This window comes from Ranitomeya variabilis, chromosome 3 (genome assembly GCF_051348905.1).
Source record: "Ranitomeya variabilis isolate aRanVar5 chromosome 3, aRanVar5.hap1, whole genome shotgun sequence".
In the NCBI taxonomy this organism is placed as follows: domain Eukaryota; kingdom Metazoa; phylum Chordata; class Amphibia; order Anura; family Dendrobatidae; genus Ranitomeya; species Ranitomeya variabilis.
Window position 1 is genome coordinate 469,590,209 of NC_135234.1, and position 13,485 is coordinate 469,603,693.

Here is a 13,485-nt window from a genome sequence, read left to right on the forward strand (position 1 = left end):
TTCTTTTCCACTCCACTGTGTTGACAAGGCAGGATTGTCAACATCATTCTGATTGGCAGCCAGTTCCTCAGTGACTAATATATCATATTATAAATATCAATATGACATCGGCAGTCACTCCCCCTCAATAGAGCAGGGTGGAAAATAAGCTTCAGCTCTGTCGACGTGACGTCAGCAAAGGCAACTGAATCACCAGCAGGGACAGTCTGTGACCGCTCTGTGCCGGTGAAGAACGGCAACGGGCACAACAGGTATGTTAATGCTTAACATTTTTCTTTTTTTTACAAAGTCCCGGATATCCCCTTTAATTAGAAACTAATATCCAGTGACAGTGTATTTTTGAGGCCGAGTATCTAAATGAGTTGCTGAAGGGTCGTATAGCTAAGAATTGTGTACAGCAGACATCCTGTGAAAATATGCTAATAGAATATGACTAATGGAGGGCAAAAAGTCGGGATCTAGAGCGATACTAATATGAGCTCACTAGTTCTCAATTGGAAATAGCCAAGTGCACTTACTTTATCACATTATTATGGCATTTTTTATTTAATGCAAAATTGTCTTTTTGTGTCGGAACCCTAATTTAAGCACCTTCCTGCTTTCCAATTGATTTCTTTCTAAAGTCTACCAACATACTCCATATCCACCTAAAAAGACTCACCTATAATATGATAGAAAGATTGGTCTTCACATGATGTGCATTTGTTGCTGGTCTATTTTGTTGTACCTAGTAAATGCAACTCTCAGTTGCCATTCTTCAGTTTCAGTAGTCTTCAGTATTATACCCGAAAGGCCTCAAATATTCCCTATGGAACCAGATAAAATTAGGGAAGCTGGAGGAAAAGAGAAAAAGTGCAAAGCCACAGTTCAAACAGATGAGAAAGCAGGCCAAGGTCAAGCCAGGAAAGACAAATGAGGCACCAAATTACTAATGTCAAGGTCACAGGAGGAGGTCATGTAACAGAGTTATAGTAAAAGCTATTGAGAGGGTGTTTCAATAAACCAATAATCTTGAAAAACACTTCAATTTTAATAGATGCAAAAGCACAGACATAAACAAATTCTGGAAGTCATGTTTCTACAAATGCAAAAATTCATTACAGAAATAAAGATGATTGGATAGATAAAACAGGTTAATACCACACAGTACTATATATGCTCCTATATGTTTACATTTATCCAAATCTGCTTGCATTTTGCATTTATTGTGGAAATTCACTTTCAGCTAACTGTTCAGGAAAAGTTGTTTTGCTTCTGAACATGAGGAAAAACACTATTTCTGGGGAGTACATGGCTTGCACGCTGTATTTTAGCAGCCCCCCTCATCTAATATAAGCACTACCTGCCTTTCTCTTAGGCTGGTTTCACACTTGCGTTTAAAAATGCAGCGTTTTAAAAAAAAACGCATGTGTTTTTGCATGTGGTTAAAAAAACACGGCATTTTGACGCGTTAACAAGTGTTTTTTCCTGCGTTTGCGTTTTTAAAACGCATGATGAGAAGTGTGTGACAGCTGCCAATCATCAAAATCAACTAGAAAACCCACTATAAACAGAAATAGCTAGGGTTAGGGTTAGGGTTAGGATCCCTAGTAACCCTAGGGATCCTAACCCTAACCCTAACCCTAGGGATCCTAACCCTAACCCTAACCCAAACCCTAACCCTAACCCTAGGGATCCTAACCCTAACCCTAACCCTAGGGATCCTAACCCTAACCCTAACCCTAACCCTAGGGATCCTAACCCTAACCCTAACCCTAACCCTAGGGATCCTAACCCTAACCCTAGGGATCCTAACCCTAACCCTAGGGATCCTAACCCTAACCATAATCCTAACCCTAGGGATCTGTTATGATCCTAGTGGCTGAGGATCACAAAACGGACTAGCTAAGTTTATGAACATAGACACGAGCTCTAGGGAGGTGGTAACTGGACTGACCGCAAACCTGATCCTAACCAACACACTAAAGGAAGCCGGTGAACGTGCCTAAAATCCTGGACGTCTCTATGCAGCCTGAGAAACTATCTACTCCTGGAGGGAAAGTAAGACCTCACTTGCCTCAAGAGAAATCACCCAAAAGATATAGGAAGCCCCCAACAAATAATAACAGTGAGGTAAGGGGAAAATACAAACGTAGAAATGAAAACAGATTAAGCAAATGAGGCCCGCTAATACTAGATAGCAGAAGACAGATAGTGAACTGTGCGGTCAGTAAAAAACCCTATGCAAAATATCCACGCTGAGAATACAAGAACCCCCACACCAACTAACGGTGTGAGGGGAGAAACTCAGCCCCCTAGAGCTACCAGCAAGCAAGGAAATCACATATTAGCAAGCTGGACAAGAAAACAAAAATAAACCAAGAAACATATGACCACTGATGGTCAAAAAATGAACCAAGCAAAACTTAGCTTCTCTTGAAGAGACTGATAACGAAGGACTGCAGGAGAGCTCCAAAATAGCACTGAAGACATTGACAGCAAGCAACAACTGAGAGTCCAGGTGAACTAAATAGGAAACCAGCTAAGAGATAACGAGACAGCTGATCCTGCCTCAGACCTGCAGAATGACACAAAGAACCACCAGTGGGAGCCCAAAGACAGCACTCACACAGTACCAGTTGTGACCACAAGAGGGAGCCAAAAAACAGAGTTCACAACAGTACCCCCCCCTTGAGGAGGGGTCACCGAACCCTCATCAAAACCCCCAGGGCGATCAGGATGAGCCACATGGAAGGCATGAACCAAATCGGCCGCATGAACATCAGACGCGACAACCCAGGAATTATCCTCCTGACCATAGCCCTTCCACTTAACCAAATACTGAAGCCTCCGTCTAGAAATACGAGAATCCAAGATCTTCTCCATCACGTACTACAATTCGCCCTCAACCAGCACCGGAGCAGGGGGTTCAACAGAAGGAACCACAGGCATCACATACCTCCGCAACAAAGACCTATGTAACACGTTATGAATGGCAAACGAACCTGGGAGGTCCAAACGAAATGACACCGGGTTAAGGATTTCCAAAATCTTATAAGGACCGATGAAGCGAGGCTTGAATTTAGGAGAGGAAACCTTCATAGGAACATACCGAGAAGACAGCCATACCAAATCCCCAACAAGAAGTCGGGGACCCACACCGCGACGGCGGTTGGCAAAGCGCTGAGCCTTCTCCTGTGACAACTTCAAATTGTCCACCACATGGTTCCAAATCTGCTGCAACCTATCCACCACAGAATCCACCCCAGGACAGTCAGAAGGCTCAACCTGACCCGAGGAAAAACGAGGATGAAAACCAGAATTGCAGAAAAAAGGCGAAACCAAAATAGCAGAACTAGCCCGATTATTAAGGGCAAACTCGGCCAATGGCAAAAAAGTCACCCAATCATCCTGATCAGCAGAAACAAAACATCTTAAATAAGTTTCCAAGGTCTGATTAGTTCGCTCGGTTTGACCATTCGTCTGAGGATGGAAGGCCGACGAAAAAGACAAATCAATGCCCATCTTAGCACAAAAGATCCGCCAAAATCTGGACACAAACTGGGATCCTCTGTCAGACACAATATTTTCAGGGATGCCGTGCAAGCGAACCACATTCTGAAAAAATAGAGGAACCAAATCGGAGGAGGAAGGCAACTTAGGCAAGGGCACCAAATGGACCATTTTGGAAAAACGATCACACACCACCCAGATGACAGACATTCTCTGAGAGACTGGAAGATCCGAAATAAAATCCATGGAAATGTGCGTGCAAGGCCTCTTCGGGACAGGCAAAGGCAAAAGCAAACCGCTGGCACGAGAACAGCAAGGCTTAGCCCGAGCACAAATCCCACAGGACTGCACAAAGGAACGCACATCCCGCGACAAGGAAGGCCACCAGAAGGACCTAGCCACCAAATCTCTGGTACCAAAAATCCCAGGATGTCCTGCCAACACCGAAGAATGAACCTCGGAAATAACTCTGCTGGTCCATCTATCTGGGACAAACAGTCTCTCTGGTGGGCAACGGTCCGGTCTATCCGCCTGAAATTTCTGCAGCACTCGTCGCAAATCTGGGGAAATGGCAGACAAAATCACTCCCTCTCTGAGGATACCAGCCGGCTCTGAAACTCCCGGAGAGTCAGGCACAAAACTCCTAGAAAGAGCATCAGCTTTCACGTTCTTCGAACCAGGCAGGTACGAGACCACGAAATCGAAATGGGAGAAAAACAACGACCAACGAGCCTGTCTAGGATTCAGCCGCTTGGCAGACTCGAGATAAATCAGATTTTTGTGATCAGTTAAGACCACTACACGATGCTTAGCTCCCTCAAGCCAATGTCGCCACTCCTCAAATGCCCACTTCATAGCCAACAACTCCCGATTACCAACATCATAATTTCGCTCGGCAGGCGAAAACTTTCTTGAAAAGAAAGCACAAGGCTTCATCACAGAGCAATCAGAGCTTCTCTGCGACAAAACAGCCCCTGCTCCAATCTCAGAAGCATCAACATCGACCTGAAAAGGAAGAGAGACATCAGGCTGACACAAAACTGGAGCCGAAGAAAATCGGCGCTTCAGCTCCTGAAAGGCTTCCACGGCCGCAGGAGACCAATTAGTCACATCAGAACCCTTCTTGGTCAAATCCGTCAAGGGTTTAACCACGCCAGAAAAATTAGCAATGAAGCGACGGTAAAAATTAGCAAAACCCAAGAACTTCTGAAGACTCTTAACAGATGTAGGCTGAGTCCAGTCATGAATAGCCTGGACCTTGACTGGGTCCATCTCAATAGTAGAAGGAGAAAAAATAAAACCCAAAAAGGAAACCTTCTGTACTCCGAAGAGACATTTTGAGCCCATCACAAATAAGGCATTAGCACGCAGGACCTGAAATACCATCCTGACCTGCTTCACATGGGACTCCCAGTCCTCAGAAAAGACCAAAATGTCATCCAGATACACAATCATAAATTTATCCAGATATTCTCGGAAGATGTCATGCATGAAGGACTGGAACACAGAAGGAGCATTAGAGAGTCCAAAAGGCATCACCAAGTACTCAAAATGGCCTTCGGGTGTATTAAATGCTGTTTTCCATTCATCCCCCTGCTTAATGCGCACAAGGTTATATGCACCACGAAGACCTATCTTGGTGAACCAACTGGACCCCTTAATCTGAGCAAACAGATCAGACAACAATGGCAAAGGATACTGAAATTTGACTGTGATTTTATTTAAAACACGATAATCTATACAAGGTCTCAGAGAACCATCCTTCTCGGCCACAAAAAAGAATCCTGCACCAAGAGGGGAGGAGGATGGGAGAATATGTCCCTTCTCTAAAGACTCCTTTATATAGCTCCGCATTGCGGCATGTTCTGGTACAGACAAATTAAAAAGTCGTCCCTTAGGGAACTTACTACCAGGAATCAAATTTATAGCACAATGACAATCCCTGTGAGGAGGCAGGGCACCGGATCTGGGCTCATCAAATACATCCTGGTAGTCCGACAAAAACTCAGGGACCTCAGAAGGAGTGGAAGAAGCAATTGATACCAAAGGAGCATCGCCATGAATCCCCTGGCAACCCCAACTTGACACAGACATAGCTTTCCAATCCAGAACTGGATTATGGGCCTGCAGCCATGGCAGACCCAACACGACAACATCATGCAAATTATGCAGCACAAGAAAGTGAATCACCTCCTGATGTACAGGAGTCATGCACATGGTCACCTGAGTCCAATATTGAGGCTTATTCTCAGCCAATGGTGTAGCATCAATTCCCCTCAGTGGAATAGGGAATTCCAAAGGCTCCAGGACAAAACCACAGCGCCTGGCAAACGACAAATCCATCAGATTCAGGGCAGCACCTGAATCCACAAAAGCCATAACCGAGTAGGATGACAAAGAACAAATTAAAGTAACAGACAAAATGAATTTAGGCTGTATAGTACCAATGGTGACAGGTTTAGCGATTTTTTTAACGCGCTTAGAGCATGCTGAGATAACATGAGTTGAATCACCACAGTAAAAGCACAACCCATTTTGACGTCTATGATTTTGCCGCTCAATTCTGGTCAGAACTCGGTCACATTGCATAGACTCAGGTCTCTGTTCAGAAAACACCGCCAGATGGTGCGCAGATTTGCGCTCCCGCAAACGCCGATCAATCTGAATGGCCAAAGCCATTGAGTCATTCAGACTTGCAGGCGTGGGGAACCCCACCATAACATTCTTAATGGCTTCAGAAAGACCTTCTCTGAAATTTGCAGCCAGGGCACACTCATTCCATTGAGTAAGCACCGACCATTTCCGAAATTTTTGACAATACACCTCAGCTTCATTCTGGCCCTGAGAAAGAGCCAGCAAGGCCTTTTCTGCCTGGTTCTCAAGATTAGGTTCCTCATAAAGCAATCCAAGCGCCAGAAAAAACGCATCCACATTCAGCAATGCAGGATCTCCTGGCACCAGAGAGAAGGCCCAATCTTGAGGGTCGCCACGTAACAAGGAGATAACAATTTTAACTTGCTGAGCGGAATCACCAGAGGAACGAGGTCTCAAAGATAGAAATAATTTACAATTATTCTTAAAATTCAGAAACCTAGATCTATCTCCAGAAAACAACTCAGGAATAGGTATTTTTGGCTCTGACATAGGGCTATGAACAACAAAATCCTGAATGCTTTGCACCCTTGCAGCAAGATGATCCACACTAGAAGTCAGACTCTGAATATCCATGTCTGCAGCTGAACACAAAACCACCCAGAGATTAAGGGGATGAGAGAAGCTGGACAGAATGCAGCAAAGATAGAGAGAAGAAAAAAAAATTGTACTCAGGGCTTCTCTTATCCCACTTCTGCGATGCATTAAACACTTTTTCGGCCTGCTGTACTGTTATGATCCTAGTGGCTGAGGATCACAAAACGGACTAGCTAAGTTTATGAACATAGACACGAGCTCTAGGGAGGTGGTAACTGGACTGACCGCAAACCTGATCCTAACCAACACACTAAAGGAAGCCGGTGAACGTGCCTAAAATCCTGGACGTCTCGACGCAGCCTGAGAAACTATCTACTCCTGGAGGGAAAGTAAGACCTCACTTGCCTCAAGAGAAATCACCCCAAAGATATAGGAAGCCCCCAACAAATAATAACGGTGAGGTAAGGGGAAAACACAAACTTAGAAATGAAAACAGATTAAGCAAATGAGGCCCTCTAATACTAGATAGCAGAAGACAGATAGTGAACTGTGCGGTCAGTAAAAAACCCTATGCAAAATATCCACGCTGAGAATACAAGAACCCCCACACCAACTAACGGTGTGAGGGGAGAAACTCAGCCCCCTAGAGCTACCAGCAAGCAAGGAAATCACATATTAGCAAGCTGGACAAGAAAACAAAAATAAACCAAGAAACATATGACCACTGATGGTCAAAAAATGAACCAAGCAAAACTTAGCTTCTCTTGAAGAGACTGATAACGAAGGACTGCAGGAGAGCTCCAAAATAGCACTGAAGACATTGACAGCAAGCAACAACTGAGAGTCCAGGTGAACTAAATAGGAAACCAGCTAAGAGATAACGAGACAGCTGATCCTGCCTCAGACCTGCAGAATGACACAAAGAACCACCAGAGGGAGCCCAAAGACAGCACTCACACAGTACCAGTTGTGACCACAAGAGGGAGCCCAAAAACAGAGTTCACAACAGGGATCCTAACCCTAACCCTAACCCTAACCCAAACCCTAACCCTAACCCTAGGGATCCTAACCCTAACCCTAACCCTAACCTTAGGGATCCTAACCCTAACCCTAACCCTAACCCTAGGGATCCTAACCCTAACCCTATCCCTAAGGGTTAGGATCCTAACCCTAACCCTAAGGATTAGGGTTAGGATCCCTAGGGTTAGGGTTAGGGTTAGGATCCCTAGGGTTACTAGGGATCCTAAGCCTAACCCTATCCCTAACCCTAGGGATCCTAACCCTAACCCTAACCCTAAGGGTTAGGGTTAGGGTTAGGATCCCTATGGTTACTAGGGATCCTAACCTTAGGGTTAGGGTTAGGATCCCTAGTAACCCTAGGGTTAGGGTTAGGGTTAGGGTTTTCTTGTTTTTTCTTGTGTTTTCTTGTGTTTTTCTATAGAAACGCATGCGTTTAAAAACGCATGCAAACGCATGTGCTTAAAAACGCATGTGTTTACATAGACAGCAATACATTTTTTTGCCGCGAAAAAATGCATGCGTGTTTTTGCGGCAAAAAAACGCCGCTAGAAATTACTACAGGTTGCATTTCTGCAACAAAACGCAAGCATAAAAAAATGCATGCGTTGCCAAAAACGCGTCAAAACGCATGCAAAAAAATGAATGCGTTTTTAATGTTAAGTATAGAAAAAAAACGCATGCGTTTTTTAGCGCTAAAACGCAGCGGCAAAAAACGCAAGTGTGAAACCAGCCTAACTTCTCTGTATAGTTAGTCATATAAGCCCCTGTAATGGTGGACCAAGGACAGCTTGGTATGGAAAAGTCAATAGTTATCCATAGTCTGTGATTTTAGCAGCTGCAACACTGAGAGAAAAAGAGTTTGTTCAGAAAAGAAAAGATGGTTGTTTTTCACAAGAATCCTTAAAGGGGTTTTCCCATCTCCAAGATCCTATCTCCAAGATCCTATCACAATATGTAGTAGGTGAAACAATAATATTAGCAAATATCTCCAATTAGAAATGTTGTGTAGTTCTTATGATTCGCTAAGTATCTTTCCTCATGTAGAGCATAGCAGTAGCTTAGGTATCCATGGTTACGACCACTGATATAGTTAGTTTGTTCTTAATGGTAATAACCATGGATACTTAAACTACTGCAATGCCCTCCACATGGAGTACGCAACATAGGTAATCAGAAGAACTATATTACATTTCTAATTGCAGGTATTTGCTATTATTGTTATTATTACACATACTACATATTGGAATAGGATCTTGGAGATGGAAATATCCCTTTGGCCGGAGTCACACTACCGTAGAATACGGGTCGAGTGCTATGCGAGAAAACATCGCATAGCACTTGGCCCAGTATTAATCTATGGGGCAGCTCACATCAGCGTTATTTTTCTCAGGCGCATTGGCACCGAGACTCAGCCGAGACTTGCCAATGCAAGAAAAAACATTGCACAGCACTCAGACCATGCGAGTCCTGTTTGATTTTTATGCACCGATCTCCTTTGAATAGCCGGCAATTCATCTGCAGCGTAGAGTAAAATAACAGCATGACAGAATAGAATAGATAGAATATACACTACTCAAAAAAATAAAGGGAACACTTAAACAACAGAATTTAACTCCAAGTAAATCAAACTTCTGTGAAATCAAACTGTCCACTTAGGAAGCAACACTGTTTGACAATCAATTTCACATGATGTTGTGCAAATGGAATAGACAACAGATGGAAATTATTGGCAATTATCAAGACACACTCAATAAAGGAGTGGTTCTGCAGGTGGGGACCATAGACCACATCTCAGTACCAATGCTTTCTGGCTGATGTTTTGGTCACTTTTGAATGTTGGTTGTGCTTTCACACTCATGGTAGAATAAGATAGACTCTACAACCCACACAAGTGGCTCAGGTAGTGCAGCTCATGCAGGATGGCACATCAATGCGAGCTGTGGCAAGAAGGTTTGCTGTGTCTGTCAGCATAGTGTCCAGAGGCTGGAGGCGCTACTAGGAGACAGGCCAGTACACCAAGAGACGTGGAGGGGGCCATAGGAGGGCAACAACCCAGCAGCAGGACCGCTACCTCAACCTTTGTGCAAGGAGGAACAGGAGGAGCACTGCCAGAGCCCTGCAAAATGACCTCCAGCAGGCCACAAATGTGCATGTGTCTTCATAAATGGTGGGTTGTGCTCATAGCCCAACACCGTGCAGGATGCCTGGCATTTGCCACAGAACACCAGAATTGGCAAATTCACCACTGGTGCCCTGTGCTCTTCATAAATGAAAGCAGGTTCACACTGAGCACATGTGACATTTGTGACAGAGTCAGGAGATGCCATGGGGAGTGATCTGCTGCCTGCAACATCCTTCAGCATCACCGGTTTGGAAGTGGGTCAGTAATGGTGTGGGGTGGCATTTCTTTGGAGGGCCGCACAGCCCTCCATGTGCTCGCCAGAGGTAGCCTGACTGCCATTAGGTACCGAGATGAGATCCTCAGACCCCTTGTGAGACCATATGCTGGTGCGGTTGGCCCTGGGTTCCTCCTAATGCAGGACAATGCCAGACCTCAAGTGGCTCGAGTGTGTCAGCAGTTCCTGCAAGATGAAGGCATTGAAGCTATGGACTGGCCCGCCCATTCCCCAGACCTGAATCCGATTGACCACATCTGAGACATCATGTCTCGCACCATCCACCAACGTCACGTTGCACCACAGACTGTCCAGGAGTTGGCGGATGCTTTAGTCTAGGTCTGGGAGGAGATCCCTCAGGAGACCATCCGCCGCCTCATCAGGAGTATGCCCAGGCATTGTAGGGAGATCATACAGGCATGTGGAGGCCACACACACTACTGAGCATCAGTTCCTAGTCTTGAGGCATTTCCACTGAAGTTGGATCAGCCTGTAACTTCATTTTCCACTTTGATTTTGAGCATCATTCCAACTCCAGACCTCCGTGGGATATTAGTTGTGATTTACATTGATAATTTTTAGGTTTATTGTTCTCAACACATTCCACTATGTAATGAATAAAGATTTACAACTGGAATATTTCATTCAGTGATATCTAGGATGTGGGATTTTAGTGTTCCCTTTATTTTTTTGAGCAGTGTATATATATATATATATATATATATATATATATATATATATATATATATAGTGAAAAAAGGGGAACAGCACAGATATACTTATCTTTGGGTGCAAGGCCCCCAGATAACCAGTCCACCGATCATCCAAGTTCAAATATAATCAAAAAAAGAGGCAGCACTCCATGTTTCAAAGTGAAAAAATGTGCAGGATTTAGTCACGTCTTAAGGCGACGTTTCAGCTCGCAATGAGCTTTTCTCAAGCTTGAGCCTCTTTTTTTGATTATATATATATATATATATATATATATATATATATATGCTAGAGATGAGCGAATTTGATTGGGTCCCTGCTTATTCGGCAAGCTATAGCGCTTACCGAATAGGCTGCAGAGGGAACCTGGATACATGGAGCGCAGCGGCTGATGTGCACGTGTCGCAGCTGTGTCACAGTCACAACACATGCATGGAGAGCCTGTGTGTCCAGGGAGTTCACAGCCAATGAACTCACTTCACCTATCTGACATCAGTGCTAGCGGTGCCATCAGATAGGTAATAGGAGTTCACAGGGAGACACTGAGCACACGCTGCTCAGTGTCTCTGCTGTATGACAGGCTGTATGGTTGCATCATGCAACCATGCAGCCTGCCATCTAGATGTAGCAGAGCTAAACTCGTCGTGGGACAAATGGATTATCATCTTCTCTGAAGAAAGGTGAGGAATATTGTTGTTTGTTATTTTAACTCTTTTGTAGGAGACAATGGTGTCTCTGGAATGGGTGATGTCGTAAGTATAGTTTAATAAAGATTTAGTAAAGGAGTCTGTGCCATTCTTTCACTTAAACGACTTTGTCAGGACTCTGAACATTTTGATTACCTTTCGTGCATTACTGCCCTTTTCCAAGATGGAGTCTTTGGTCTCATGTGCACAGCTGTTATGACCCCAATGGCGAGGGTCTCAGAGAAACAAGTAAGTCTGCGACGTACAAAAATCCAGCTCATAGGGCAGTGGTAACTGGGTTGACCATATATCTACTCCTAACGCCAACACTAGCAGTAGCCGGGGAACATGCCTACGTTGGTCGCTAGATGTCTCGCACCAGCTGGAGGACTAACTACCCCTAGAAGAGGAAAACAAAGACCTCTCTTGCCTCCAGAGAATAGACCCCAAAAGTAGGATAGTAGCCCCCCACAAATAATAACGGTGAGGTAAGAGGAAATGACAAACACAGAGATGAACTAGGTTTTAGCATAGAGAGGCCCACTTACTAATAGCAGAATGTAGTAAGATAACTTATATGGTCAACAAAAACCCTATCAAAATCCACGCTGGAGATTCAAGAACCCCCGAACCATCTAACGGCCCGGGGGGAGAACACCAGCCACCCTAGAGCTTCCAGCAAGGTCAGGAAACAGATTATATACAAGCTGGACAAAAATGCAAACCAAAACAAATAGCAAAAAGCAAGGAAGCAGACTTAGCTTAGTCAAACAGGAACCAGGATCAGTGGACAAGAGCACTACAGATTAGCTCTGATATCAACGTTGCCAGGCATTGAACTGAAGGTCCAGGGAGCTTATATAGCAACACCCCTGACCTAACGACCCAGGTGAGCATACAAGGGATGAATGACATACCCAGAGTCAAATCACTAGTAGCCACTAGAGGGAGCCAAAAGGTAAATTCACAACAGTACCCCCCCCTTACTGAGGGGTCACCGAACCCTCACCAAGACCACCAGGGCGATCAGGATGAGCGGCGTGAAAGGCACGAACTAAATCGGCCGCATGCACATCAGAGGCGACCACCCAGGAATTATCCTCCTGACCATAGCCCTTCCACTTGACCAGGTACTGAAGCCTCCGCCTGGAGAGACGAGAATCTAAGATCTTCTCCACCACGTACTCCAACTCGCCCTCAACCAACACCGGAGCAGGAGGCTCAGCAGAAGGAACCACAGGCACAACGTACCGCCGCAACAAGGACCTATGAAATACGTTGTGGATGGCAAACGACACCGGAAGATCCAGGCGAAAGGATACAGGATTAATGATTTCCAATATCTTGTAAGGACCAATGAAGCGAGGCTTAAATTTGGGAGAGGAGACCTTCATAGGAACAAATCGAGAAGACAGCCATACCAAATCCCCAACGCGAAGTCGGGGACCCACACCGCGGCGGCGGTTGGCAAAACGCTGAGCCTTCTCCTGTGACAACTTCAAATTGTCCACCACATGCCCCCAGATCCGCTGCAACCTATCCACCACGGAATCCACCCCAGGACAGTCAGAAGGCTCCACATGTCCCGAGGAAAAACGAGGATGGAAACCAGAGTTGCAGAAAAATGGCGAAACCAAGGTGGCGGAACTAGCCCGATTATTAAGGGCAAATTCAGCCAACGGCAAGAAGGTCACCCAATCATCCTGATCAGAAGAGACAAAACACCTCAAATAAGCCTCCAGAGTCTGATTAGTTCGCTCCGTTTGTCCGTTAGTCTGGGGATGGAAAGCGGATGAAAACGACAACTCAATGCCCATCCTACCACAAAAGGATCACCAGAACCTGGAAACAAACTGGGATCCTCTGTCCGACACAATATTCTCAGGAATGCCGTGCAAACGAACCACGTTCTGGAAGAACACAGGAACCAGATCAGAAGAGGAGGGCAGCTTAGGCAAAGGAACCAAATGGACCATCTTGGAGAAACGATC

At 45.0% G+C, this 13,485-nt stretch overlaps 1 long non-coding RNA gene across 6 annotated transcripts in view; it reads right to left on the reverse strand.

The window, feature by feature from the left end:
• The window catches only part of LOC143818317 (uncharacterized), a 122,291-nt gene that overhangs the window by 56,998 nt on the left and 51,808 nt on the right, over positions 1-13,485 (reverse strand). For 5 of the 6 annotated variants that reach the window (XR_013224458.1, XR_013224455.1, XR_013224456.1 and 2 more), the window contains exon 3: positions 662-833. This is a non-coding gene — a long non-coding RNA (uncharacterized LOC143818317). The remainder of the gene's footprint in view (positions 1-661; positions 834-13,485) is intronic. The other variant, XR_013224459.1, reaches the window with a different exon arrangement.